This window comes from Triticum urartu, chromosome 1 (assembly GCF_003073215.2).
Source record: "Triticum urartu cultivar G1812 chromosome 1, Tu2.1, whole genome shotgun sequence".
NCBI classification, from domain to species: domain Eukaryota; kingdom Viridiplantae; phylum Streptophyta; class Magnoliopsida; order Poales; family Poaceae; genus Triticum; species Triticum urartu.
Window position 1 is genome coordinate 169,563,683 of NC_053022.1, and position 13,714 is coordinate 169,577,396.

Consider the following 13,714-nt stretch of genomic DNA (forward strand, 5'->3'; position numbering starts at 1 on the left):
CTGCAACACACACGAGGCCTTTTCGGTCCCATAGTTAACCGTTGGAGTATCAAACGAAGTCCAAATGGCATGAAACTTGACAGGCGATCGACCGGTAGTAAACCAAGGCCGCATGGCAAGTCCCGGTCCAATCCGAAAACGTTTAACACCCGCACACGAAAAGTGGTAGAAAGGGACACCGGATGACACAGGAGCGCCGGATTGCAAAACGGACAACGGGGAAAATGCTCGGATGCATGAGACAAACATGTATGCAAATGAAATGCACATGATGACATGATATGCAATGCATGACACGCAAGCAATGACAACGCAACAACAGCGAATAACTGGAAGACACCTAGCACATCGGTCTCGGGGCGTAACAGTTGCGGCGGTGGAAAAGTGTTTTCATGGATGCCCCTATTGGTTTGGGGATATATGGGTATATATAGGGGAAAGAATTAGGTTAGGAGGTGCACGAGGGGCCCACAACGGTGGGGGCATGCCCTTTCCCCTGGGCGCGCCCTCTGTCCTTGTGGCCGCCTCGTGGCTCCTCCGACTTCATCTCCAAGTCTCCTGGTTTTCTTCTGGTCCAAGAAATATCACCGCAAAGGTTTTATTCTGTTTGGACTCCGTTTGATATTCCTTTTCTCCAAAACTCAAAAACAAGGAAAAATAGGAACTGGCACTAGGCTCTAGGTTAATAGGTTAGTCCCAAAAATAATATAAAGTGACATGTAAATGCATATAAAACATCCAAAATAGATAATATAATAGCATGGAACAATCAAAAATTATAGATACGTTGGAGAAGTATCACTTCCCCGAGCCCACTGAGCCCTCCTTTCGACTCACAATGAGCTCCTCCCTCAATTGCCCTGCTTTTCCCCCTCGATACATTGCCGTAGTCATCTCCACACTAACACAGGACTCCATGGCTAGAGCTCTGGGTCCGCGCGCGCGACCGTGTGCCCCTGACGCCTGCAGTTACGCCCTTGCTCCCGCGCACGCCCGCTCCCACCGTTGCCCGCCTGCAGCCACCCCTGCCCTGCCATGCCTGGCCATGCACTGCCGTGACCCGAGCCGTCTGCGCACGCGGCCGGCGCCCGCCTGCGCCTGCAGCCGCCCACGCTCCCTGCTGCTCCCTGCTCCTGCTCTTCTCTGGTGCTCGCACCCCCACTCACTAGCGCTCACTACTGCCTTTTGTTGTTGCTGCTAGCTGATACATCTCCAACGTATCTACTTTTCCTAACACTTTTCCTCTTGTTTTGAACTCTAATTTGCATGATTTGAATGAAATTAACCCCGTACTGACGCTGTTTTCAGAAGAACTACCATGGTGTTGTTTTTATGCAGAAATAAAAGTTCTCGGAATGGAACGAAACTTTGTGAGGAATTTTTATATCAATAAAGAGAATTTCTGGAACCAAGATCCATCAAAGGGGGACACCTGGGTGGGCACAACCCACTAGGGCGCCCCCCTTCCTGGCGCACCCAGGTGGGTTGTCCACTTAGTGGCCCCGCAGACCTCAACCCTGATACTATAAAATCACATATTTAGAGAAAAAGTAAGGGAGAAAGAATTATCGCGATCCACGAGATGGAGCCGCCATCACCTCCTATTCTTCACCGGGAGGCTAGATCTGGAATCCATTTAGGGCTCCGGAGAGGGGGATCTTCGTTCTTCGTCATCACCAACCCTTCTTCATCGCCAATTCGATGATGCTCCCCACCGGGAGTGAGTAATTGCTTCATGGGCTCGCTGGTCGGTGAGGAGTTGAATGAGATTCATCATGTAATCTAGTTAGTTTTGTTAGGGCTTGATCCCTAGTATCCACTATGTTCTGAGATTGATGTTGCTATGACTTCTCCATGCTTAGTGGTTGTCACTCTGGGCCCGGGTGCCATGATTTCAGATCTGAACCATTTAAGTTATCACCATTATATCCATGTTCTAGGTCCAATCTTGCAAGTTATAGTCACCTACTATGTGTTATGATCCAGCAAACCCGGAGTGACAATAGTCGGGACCACTCCCGGTGATGATAATAGTTTGAGGAGTTCATGTATTCAGCTTGTGCTAATGCTTTGTTCCAGTTCTCTATTAAAAGGAGGCCTTAATATCCCTTAGCTTCCAATTGGATCCCGCTGCCATGGGAGGGTAGGACAAAAGATGACATGCAAGTTCTTTCCGTAAGCACGTATGACTATTTACGGAATACATGGATACATTATATTTATGAACTGGAGCTAGTGTCGTATCGCCCTAGGTTATGACTGTCACATGATGAATATCATCCAACAAATTATCGATCCAATGCCTACGAATTTATCTTATATTGTTCTTGCTAAGTTACTACTACTATCGTTACTGTTGCACTTGTTACAAAACTACTGCTATCACTGTTATTGTTAATATTACTATTGTCACTATTATCAAAACTATCTTATTACTTTGCTACTGATCGCATTGATGCAGATAATTAATCTCCAGGTGTGGTTGAATTGACAACACAGCTGCTAATACCTTCAAATATTCTTTGGCTCCCCTTGTGTCGAATCTATAAATTTGGGTTGAATACTCAACCCTCGAAAACGGTTGCGATCCCCTATACTTGTGGATTATCAAGACCTTTTTCTGGCGCCGTTGCCGGGGAGCATAGCTATATTTGTTGAGCCACTTGGGATTATTATCAATTTATCACTATGAAGAATCTGAAGGATGCTAAGACTAAGATATATCCCTCTAAGACGAGGGGAGGTAAGGAACTGCCATCCAGTTCTGCTTTAGATTCACCTTCTGTTATAAGTAAACTTGCAACACCACCACTGTTGGGGAATGCAGTATTTCAAAAAAATTCCTATGATCACGCAAGATCTATCTAGGAGATGCATAGCAACGAGAGGGGAGAGTGTGTCTACGTACCCTCGTACACCGAAAGAGGAAGCGCTTAGTAACGTGGTTGATGTAGTCGAACATCTTCACGATCCAACCGATCCAAGTACCGAATGTACGGAACCTCCATGTTCAGCACATGTTCAGCACGGTGATGTCCCTCGAGCTCTTGTTCTAGTTGAGGACGAGGGAGAGATCCATCAGCACGACAGTGTGGCAATGGTGATGATGAAGTTACCAGCAGGGCTTCATCTAAGCACTACGACGATCTGACTGATGTGTTGAACTGTGGAGGGGGGCACCGCACATGGCTAAGAGATTGTCTATTGTGCTATTGGGGTGCCCCTAGCCACGTATATAAAGGAGGGAGGGAGAGAGGAGGCCAGCCAGGTTGGTGTTGGGGAACGTAGCAGAATTTTAAAATTTTCTACGCATCACCAAGATCAATCTATGGAGTCATCTAGCAACAAGGGAGAGAGGATTGCATCTACATACCCTTGTAGATCGCGCGCGGAAGCGTTCAAGAGAACGGGGTTGATGGAGTCGTACTCGTCGTGATCCAAATCACCGATGACCTAGCGCCGAACTGATGGCACCTCCGCGTTCAACACAAGTACGGTTGGGAAGACGTCTCCTCCAACTTGATCCAGCAAGGGGGAAGGAGAGGTTGATGAAGATCCAGCAGCACGACACCGTGGTGGTGGAAGCAATGGTGATCTCGGCAGGGCTTCACCAAGCTCAGGGAGAGGGAGGAGTGTCACGGGAGGGAAAGGGAGGCGCCAGGGGCTAGGGTGCAGCTGCCCTCCCTCTCCCCCACTATATATAGGGTCCCTAGGGCGGCGCCGGCCCTAGGAGATCCAATCTCCAAGGGGGGGGCCAAGTGGGTGGCTTGCCCCCCAAGCCAAGTGGGGCGCCCCCCACCCCTAGGGTTTCCAACCCTAGTCGCAGGGGGATGCCGAAGGGGGGCGCACCAGCCCACTAGGGGCTGGTTCCCCTCCCACTTCAGCCCATGGGGCCCTTCGGGATAGGTGGCCCCACCCGGTGGACCCCCGGGACCCTTCCGGTGGTCCCGCTACAATACCGATTACCCCCGAAACTTTCCCGATGGCCGAAACTTGACTTCCTATATATAAATCTTCACCTCTGGACCAATCCGGAACTCTTCGTGACGTCTGGGATCTCATCCAGGACTCCAAACAACTTTCGGGTTACCGTATACTAATATCTCAACAACCCTAGCGTCACCGAACCTTAAGTGTGTAGACCCTACGGGTTCGGGAGACACGCAGACATGACCGAGACGACTCTCCGGTCAATAACCAACAGTGGGATCTGGATACCCTTGTTGGCTCCCACATGCTCCTAGATGATCACATCGGATGAACCATGATGTCGAGGATTCAATCAATCTGTATACAATTCCCTTTGTCAATTGGTACGTTACTTGCCCGAGACTCGATCGTCGGTATCCCAATACCTCGTTCAATCTCGTTACCGGCAAGTCACTTTACTCGTGCCGTAATGCATGATCCCGTGATCAACAACTTGGTCACATTGAGCTCATTATGATGATGCATTACCGAGTGGTCCCAGAGATACCTCTCCGTCATACGGAGTGACAAATCCCAGTCTCGATTCGTGCCAACCCAAAAGACACTTTCGGAGATACCTGTAGTGTACCTTTATAGTCACCCAGTTACGTTGTGACATTTGGCACACCCAAAGCACTCCTACGGTATCCGGGAGTTGCACAATCTCATGGTCTAAGGAAATGATACTTGACATTCGGAAAAGCTATAGCAAACGAACTACACAATCTTTGAGCTATGCTTAGGATTGGGTCTTGTCCATCACATCATTCGCCTAATGATGTGATCCCGTTATCAATGGCATCCAATGTCCATAGTCAGGAAACCATGACTATCTTTTGATCAACGAGCTAGCCAAGTAGAGGCTCACTAGGGACGTTTTGTGGTCTATGTATTCACACATGTATTACGATTTCCGGATAACACAATTATAGCATGAACAATAGACAAATATCATGAACAAAGAAATATAAGAATAACCATTTTATTATTGCCTCTAGGGCATATTTCCAACAGTCTTCCACTTGCACTAGAGTCAATAATCTAGTTACATTGTGATGAATCGAACACCCATGCAGTTCTGGTGTTGATCATGTTTTGCTCTAGGGAGAGGTTTAGTCAACGGATCTGCCACATTCAGGTCCGTATGTACTTTACAAATATCTATGTCTCCATTTTGAACAATTTCACGAATGGAGTTGAAGCGACGCTTGATATGCCTGGTCTTCCTGTGAAACCTGGGCTCCTTGGCAAGGGCAATAGCTCCAGTGTTGTCACAAAAGAGATTCATCGGGCCCGACGCATTGGGTATGACTCCTAGGTCGGTAATGAACTCCTTCACCCAGATTGCCTCTTGTGCTGCCTCCGAGGCTGCCATGTACTCTGCTTCACATGTAGATCCCACCACAACGCTTTGATTGCAACTGCACCAGCTTACTGCCCCACCATTCAAAATATACACGTATCCGGTTTGTGACTTAGAGTCATCCAGATCTATGTCGAAGCTAGCATCGACGTAACCCTTTACGACGAGCTCTTCGTCACCTCCATAAATGAGAAACATATCCTTAGTCCTCTTCAGGTACTTCTGGATATTCTTGACCGTTGTCTAGTGTTCCATGCCGGGATTACTTTGGTACCTTCCTACCAAACTTACGGCAAGGTTTACATCAGGTCTGGTACACAGCATAGCATACATGATAGACTGTATGGCCGAGGCATAGGGGATGACACTCATCTTTTCTCTATCTTCTGCCGTGGTCGGGCATTGAGCCGTGCTCAATCTCGTACCTTGCAATACAGGCAAGAACCCCTTCTTTGACTGATCCATTTTGAACTTCTTCAATATCTTGTCAAGGTACGTACTCTGTGAAAGACCAATGAGGCGTCTCGATCTATCTCTATAGATCTTGATGCCTAATATATAAGCAGCTTCTCCAAGATCCTTCATTGAAAAACACTTGTTCAAGTAGGCCTTTATGCTTTCCAAGAATTCTATATCATTTCCCATCAACAGTATGTCATCCACATACAATATGAGAAATGCTACAGAGCTCCCACTCACTTTCTTGTAAATGCAGGCTTCTCCATAAGTCTGCGTAAACCCAAACGCTTTGATCATCTCATTAAAACGAATGTTCCAACTCCGAGATGCTTGCACCAGCCCATAAATCGAGCGTTGGAGCTTGCACACCTTGTCAGCGTTCTTAGGATCGACAAAACCTTCCGGCTGCATCATATTCAATTCTTCCTTAAGGAAACCATGAAGGAATGCCGTTTTGACGTCCATTTGCCATATCTCATAATCATACAATGCGGCAATTACTAACATGATTTGGACGGACTTCAGCTTTGCTACGGGTGAAAAAGTCTCATCGTAGTCAACCCCTTGAACTTGTCGATAACCCTTAGCGACAAGCCGAGCTTTATAGATGGTTACATTACCATCCGCGTCTGTCTTCTTCTTAAAGATCCATTTATTTTCTATGGCTCGCCGATCATCGGGCAAGTCAGTCAAAGTCCATACTTCGTTTTCATACATGGATCCTATCTCGGATTTCATGGCTTCCAGCCATTTGTCGGAATCCGGGCCCGCCATCGCTTCTTCATAGTTCGAAGGTTCACCGTTGTCTAACAACATGATTTCTAAGACAGGGTTGTCGTACCACTCTGGTGCGGAATGTGTCCTCATGGACCTACAAAGTTCAGTAGCAACTTGATCTGAAGTTTCATGATCATCATCATTAACTTCCTGTCTAGTCGGTGCAGGTACCTCAGGAGCATTTTGTTGAGCTGCGCCACTTACCAGTTCAAGAGGTAATACTTCATCAAGTTCTACTTTCCTCCCACTTATTTCTTTCGAGAGAAACTCTTTCTCTAGAAAGGACCCATTCTTGGCAACAAAGATCTTGCCTTCGGATCTGAGGTAGAAGGTATACCCAATAGTTTCTTTAGGGTATCCTATGAAGACGCATTTTTCCGATTTGGGTTCGAGCTTTTCAGGTTGAAGTTTCTTGACACTAGCATTGCATCCCCAAACTTTTAGAAACGACAGCTTAGGTTTCTTCCCAAACCATAATTCATACGGTGTCGTCTTAATGGATTTCAACGGAGCCCTATTTAAAGTGAATGCGGCAGTCTCTAAAGCATAGCCCCAAAATGACAGCGGTAGATCGGTAAGAGACATCATAGATCGCACCATATCCAATAGAGTGCGATTACGACGTTTGGACACACCATTACGCTGAGGTGTTCCAGGCGGCATGAGTTGTGAAACTATTCCACATTTTCTTAAGTGTGTGCCAAATTCGTGACTCAAGTATTCTCCCCCGCGATCTGATAGCAAGAACTTGATTTTCCTGTCACGTTGATTCTCAACCTCACTCTAAAATTCCTTGAACTTTTCAAAGGTCTCAGACTTGTGTTTCATTAAGTAGACATACCCATATCTACTCAAGTCATCAGTGAGGGTGAGAACATAACGATAGCCACCGCGAGCCACAACACTCATTGGACCGCACACATCAGTATGTATGATTTCCAATAAGTTGGTTGCTCGCTCCATTGTTCCTGAGAACGGAGTCTTGGTCATTTTACCCATGAGGCATGGTTCGCACGTGTCAAATGATTCATAATCAAGAGACTCCAAAAGTCCATCTGCATGGAGCTTCTTCATGCGTTTGACACCTATGTGACCAAGGCGGCAGTGCCACAAGTATGTGGGACTATCATTATCAACCTTACATCTTTTGGTATTCACACTATGAATATGTGTAACATTACTCTCGAGATTCATTAAGAATAAACCATTCACCAACGGAGCATGACCATAAAACATATCTCTCATATAAATAGAACAACCATTATTCTCGGATTTAAATGAGTAGCCATCTCGAATTAAACGAGATCCTGATACAATGTTCATGCTCAAAGCTGGCACTAAATAACAATTATTGAGGTTTAAAACTAATCCCGTAGGTAAATGTAGAGGTAGCGTGCCGACGGCGATCACATCGACCTTGGAACCATTCCCGACGCGCATCGTCACCTCGTCCTTCGCCAGTCTCCGCTTATTCCGCAGCTCCTGCTTTGAGTTACAAATGTGAGAAACCACACCGGTATCAAATACCCAGGAGCTACTACGAGTACTGGTAAGGTACACATCAATTACATGTATATCACATATACCTTTAGTGTTGCCGGCCTTCTTGTCCGCTAAGTATTTGGGGCAGTTCCGCTTCCAGTGACCACTTCCCTTGCAATAAAAACACTCAGTGTCAGGCTTGGGTCCATTCTTTGGCTTCTTCCCGGCAGCTTGCTTACCGGGCGCGGCAACCCCCTTGCCGTCCTTCTTGAAGTTCTTCTTACCCTTGCCTTTCTTGAACTTAGTGGTTTTATTCACCATCAACACTTGATGTTCGTTTTTGATTTCCACCTCCGCTGATTTCAGCATTGAATATACCTCAGGAATGGTCTTTTCCAACCCCTGCATATTGAAGTTCATCACAAAGCTCTTGTAGCTCGGTGGAAGCGACTGAAGGATTCTGTCAATGACCGCATCATCCGGGAGATTAACTCCCAACTGAGTCAAGCGGTTATGCAACCCAGACATTTTGACTATGTGCTCACTGACAGAACTATTTTCCTCCATCTTACAACTGAAGAACTTGTCCGAGACTTCATATCTCTCGACCCGGGCATGAGCTTGGAAAACCATTTTCAGCTCTTCGAACATCTCATATGCTCCGTGTCTCTCAAAACGCTTTTGGAGCCCCGGTTCTAAACTGTAAAGCATGCCGCACTGAACGAGGGAGTAATCATCAGCACGTGACTGCCAAGCGTTCATAACGTCTTGGTTCTCTGGGATGGGTGCGTCACCTAGCGGTGCTTCTAGGACATAATATTTCTTGGCAGCTATGAGGATGATCCTCAGGTTCCGGACCCAGTCCGTATAGTTGCTGCCATCATCTTTCAGCTTGGTTTTCTCTAGGAACGCGTTGAAGTTGAGGGCAACATTAGCGTGGGCCATTTGATCTACAAGACATAGTGTAAAGATTTTAGACTAAGTTCATGATAATTAAGTTCATCTAATCAAATTATTCAATGAACTCCCACTCAGATAGACATCCCTCTAGTCATCTAAGTGAAACTTGATCCGAGTCAACTAGGCCATGTCCGATCATCACGTGAGACGGACTAGTCAACATCCGTGAACATCTTCATGTTGATCGTATCTTCTATACGACTCATGCTCGACCTTTCGGTCTTCTATGTTCCGAGGCCATGTCTGTACATGCTAGGCTCCTCAAGTCAACCTAAGTGTATTGCGTGTGTAAATCTGGCTTACACCCGTTGTATTCGAACGTTAGAATCTATCACACCCGATCATCACATGGTGCTTCGAAACAACGAACCTTCGCAATGGTGCACAGTTAGGGGGAACACTTTCTTGAAATTATTACGAGGGATCATCTTATTTAAGCTACCGTCGTTCTAAGCAAATAAGATGTAAAACATGATAAACATCACATGCAATCAAATAGTGACATGATATGGCCAATATCATTTGCTCCTTTTGATCTCCATCTTCGGGGCTCCATGATCATCGTTGTCACCGGCATGACACCATGATCTCCATCATCGTGATCTCCATCATCATGTCTTCTTGAAGTTGTCTCGTCATCTATTACTTCTACTACTATGGCTAACGCTTTAGCAATAAAGTAAAGTAATTACATGACGTTTATGTTGACACGCAGGTCATAAATAAATAAAGGCAACTCCTATTGCTCCTGTCGGTTGTCATACTCATCGACATGCAATTCGTAATTCCTATTACAAGAACATGATCAATCTCATACATCACATCCTTTTGGCCATATCACATCACACGGCACATGCTGCAAAAACAAGTTAGACGTCCTCTAATTGTTGTTGCATGTTTTTACGTGGCTGCCATAGGTTTCTAGCAAGAACGTTTCTTACCTACGCCAAAACCACAACGTGATATGCCAATTTCTATTTACCCTTCATAAGGACCCTTTTCATCGAATCCGATCCGACTAAAGTGGGAGAGACAAACACCCGCCAGCCACCTTATGCAACTAGTGCATGTCAATCGATGGAACCAGTCTCACATAAGCGTACGTGTAAGGTCGGTCCGGGCCGCTTCATCCCACGATGCCGCCGAATCAAGATAAGACTAGTAACGGCAAGCAAATTGACAATATTGACGCCCACAACTGCTTTCTGTTCTACTCGTGCATAGAAACTACGCAAAGACCTAGCTCATGATGCCACTGTTGGGGAACGTAGCAGAATTTTAAAATTTTCTACGCATCACCAAGATCAATCTATGGAGTCATCTAGCAACGAGGGAGAGGGGAGTGCATCTACATACCCTTGTAGATCGCGCGCGGAAGCATTCAAGAGAACGGGGTTGATGGAGTCGTACTCGTCGTGATCCAAATCACCGATGACCTAGCGCCGAACGGACGGCACCTCCGCGTTCAACACACGTACGGTTGGTAAGACGTCTCCTCCAACTTGATCCAGAAAGGGGGAAGGAGAGGTTGATGAAGATCCAGCAGCACGATGGCGTGGTGGTGGAAGCAACGGTGATCTCGGCAGGGCTTCACCAAGCTCAGGGAGAGGGAGGAGTGTCACGGGAGGGAAAGGGAGGCGCCAGGGGCTAGGGTGCGGCTTCCCTCCCTCTCCCCCACTATATATAGGGTCCCTAGGGGGGCGCCGGCCCTAGGAGATCCAATCTCCAAGGGGGGCGGCGGCCAAGGGGGTGGCTTGCCCCCCAAGCCAAGTGGGGAGCCCCCACCCTAGGGTTTCCAACCCTAGGCGCAGGGGGAGGCCCAAGGGGGGCGCACCATCCCACTAGGGGCTAGTTCCCCTCCCACTTCAGCCCATGGGGCCCTCCGAGATAGGTGGCCCCACCCGGTGGACCCCCGGGACCCTTCCGGTGGTCCCGGTACAATACCGATTACCCCCGAAACTTTCTCGATGGCCGAAACTTGACTTCCTATATATAAATCTTCACCTCCGGACCATTCCGGAACTCCTCGTGACGTCCGGGATCTCATCCGGGACTCCGAACAACTTTCGGGTTACCGTATACTAATATCTCAACAACCCTATTGTGTCACCGAACCATAAGTGTGTAGACCCTACGGGTTCGGGAGACACGCAGACATGACCGAGACGACTCTCTCGTCAATAACCAACAGCGGGATCTGGATACCCATGTTGGCTCCCACATGCTCCTCGATGATCTCATCGGATGAACCACGATGTCGAGAATTCAATCAATCTGTATACAATTCCCTTTGTCAATCGGTACGTTACTTGCCCGAGACTCGATCGTCGGTATCCCAATACCTCGTTCAATCTCGTTACCGGCAAGTCACTTTACTCGTGCCGTAATGCATGATCCCGTGATCAACCACTTGGTCACATTGAGCTCATTATGATGATGCATTACCGAGTGGGCCCAGAGATACCTCTCCATCATACGGAGTGACAAATCCCAGTCTCGATTCGTGCCAACCCAACAGACACTTTCGGAGATACCTATAGTGTACCTTTATAGTCACCCAGTTACGTTGTGACGTTTGGCACACCCAAAGCACTCCTACGGTTTCCGGGAGTTGCACAATCTCATGGTATAAGGAAATGATACTTGACATTCGGAAAAGCTATAGCAAACGAACTACACGATCTTTGAGCTATGCTTAGGATTGGGTCTTGTCCATCACATCATTCGCCTAATGATGTGATCCCGTTATCAATGGCATCCAATGCCCATAGTCAAGAAACCATGACTATCTTTTGATCAATGAGCTAGTCAACTAGAGGCTCACTAGGGACGTGTTGTGGTCTATGTATTCACACATGTATTACAATTTTCGGATAACACAATTATAACATGAACAATAGACAATTATCATGAACAAAGAAATATAATAATAACCATTTTATTATTGCCTCTAGGGCATATTTCCAATAGTTGGGCGCACCAGGCGTGTCCTACTTGGACTCCTAGTCCATGTAGAATTCACTCCCCCCCTTTCCTTTCTTCCACCGGAGGGAAAGGAAGGAGGGGAGAAGGAGAAGGAAGGAGGGGGCCGCGCCCGCACCCCTAGTCCAATTCAGTTTGGGCAGGGGGGAGGCGCGCGCCACCTCGTGGCCCTTCTTCCCTCTCTCCACTAAAGCCCACTAAGGCCCATTAACTTCCCCGGGGGGTTCCGGTAACCTCCCGGTACTCCGGAAAAATGCCCGAACATCTCGGAACCATTCCGATGTCCATATGCAACCTTCAAATATAATAATATTTACCTCTCAACCATTTTAAGACTCCACATCTTGTCTGTGATCTCATCTGGGACTCCAAACAAACTTAGATCATCAAATCACATAACTCATAATACAAATCGTCGTCGAACGTTAAGTGTGCGGACCCTACGGGTTCGAGAACTATGTAGACATGACCGAGACACATCTCTGGTCAATAACCAATAGCGGAACCTGGATGCTCATATTAGCTCCGACATATTCTACGAAGATCTTTCTCGGTCAAACCGCATAACAACATATGCCGTTCCCTTTGTCAACGGTATGTTACTTGCCCGAGATTCGATCGTCGGTATCATCATACCTAGTTCAATCTCGTTACCGACAAGTCTCTTTACTCGTTCCATAATGTATCATCCCGTAACTAACTCATTATTCACATTGCTTGCAAGGCTCATAGTGATGTGCATTACCGAGAGGGCCCAGAGATACCTCTCCGATACACGGAATGACAAATCCTAATCTCGATCTATGCCAACTCAACAAATACCATCGGAGACACCTGTAGAGCATCTTTATAATCACCTAGTTATGTTGTGACATTTGATAGCACACAAGGTGTTCCTCCGGTATTCAGGAGTTGCATAATCTCATAGTCAAAGGAATGTGTATAAGTCATTAAGAAAGCAATAGCAATAAAACTGAACGATCAACATGCTAAGCTAATGGATGGGTCTTGTCCATCACATCATTCTCCTAATGATGTGATCCCATTCATCCAATGACAACACATGTCTATGGTCAGGAAACTTAACCATCTTTGGTGAACGAGCTAGTCAAGTAGAGGCATACTAGGGAAATTTTGTTTTGTCTATGTATTCACACATGTATCAAGTTTATGGTTAATAAAATTCTAGCATGGATACGAAACATTTATCATGATATACGGAAATATAAATAACAACTTTATAATTGTCTCTAGAGCATATTTCCTTCAGTCTCCCACTTGCACTAGAGTCAATAATCTAGTTCACATCGCCATGTGATTTAACACCAATAGTTCACATCACCATGTGACCAACACCCAAAGGGTTTACTAGAGTCAATAATCTAGTTCACATCGCCATGTGATTAACACCCAAAGAGTACTAAGGTGTGATCGTGTTTTGCTTGTGAGAGAAGTTTAGTCAACGGGTATGCCACATTCAGATCCGTCTGTATTTTGCAAATTTCTATGTCTACAATGCTCTGCATGGAGCTACTCTAGCTAATTACTCGCACTTTTAATATGTATACAAATCAGTGTTAAAGCTTGCATCGACGTAAATCTTTACGATGAACTCTTTATCACCTCCATAACTGAGAAACATATCCTTATTCCACTAAGGATAATTTTGACCGTTGTCTAGTGATCCACTCATGGATCACTATTGTACCCTCTTGCCAAACT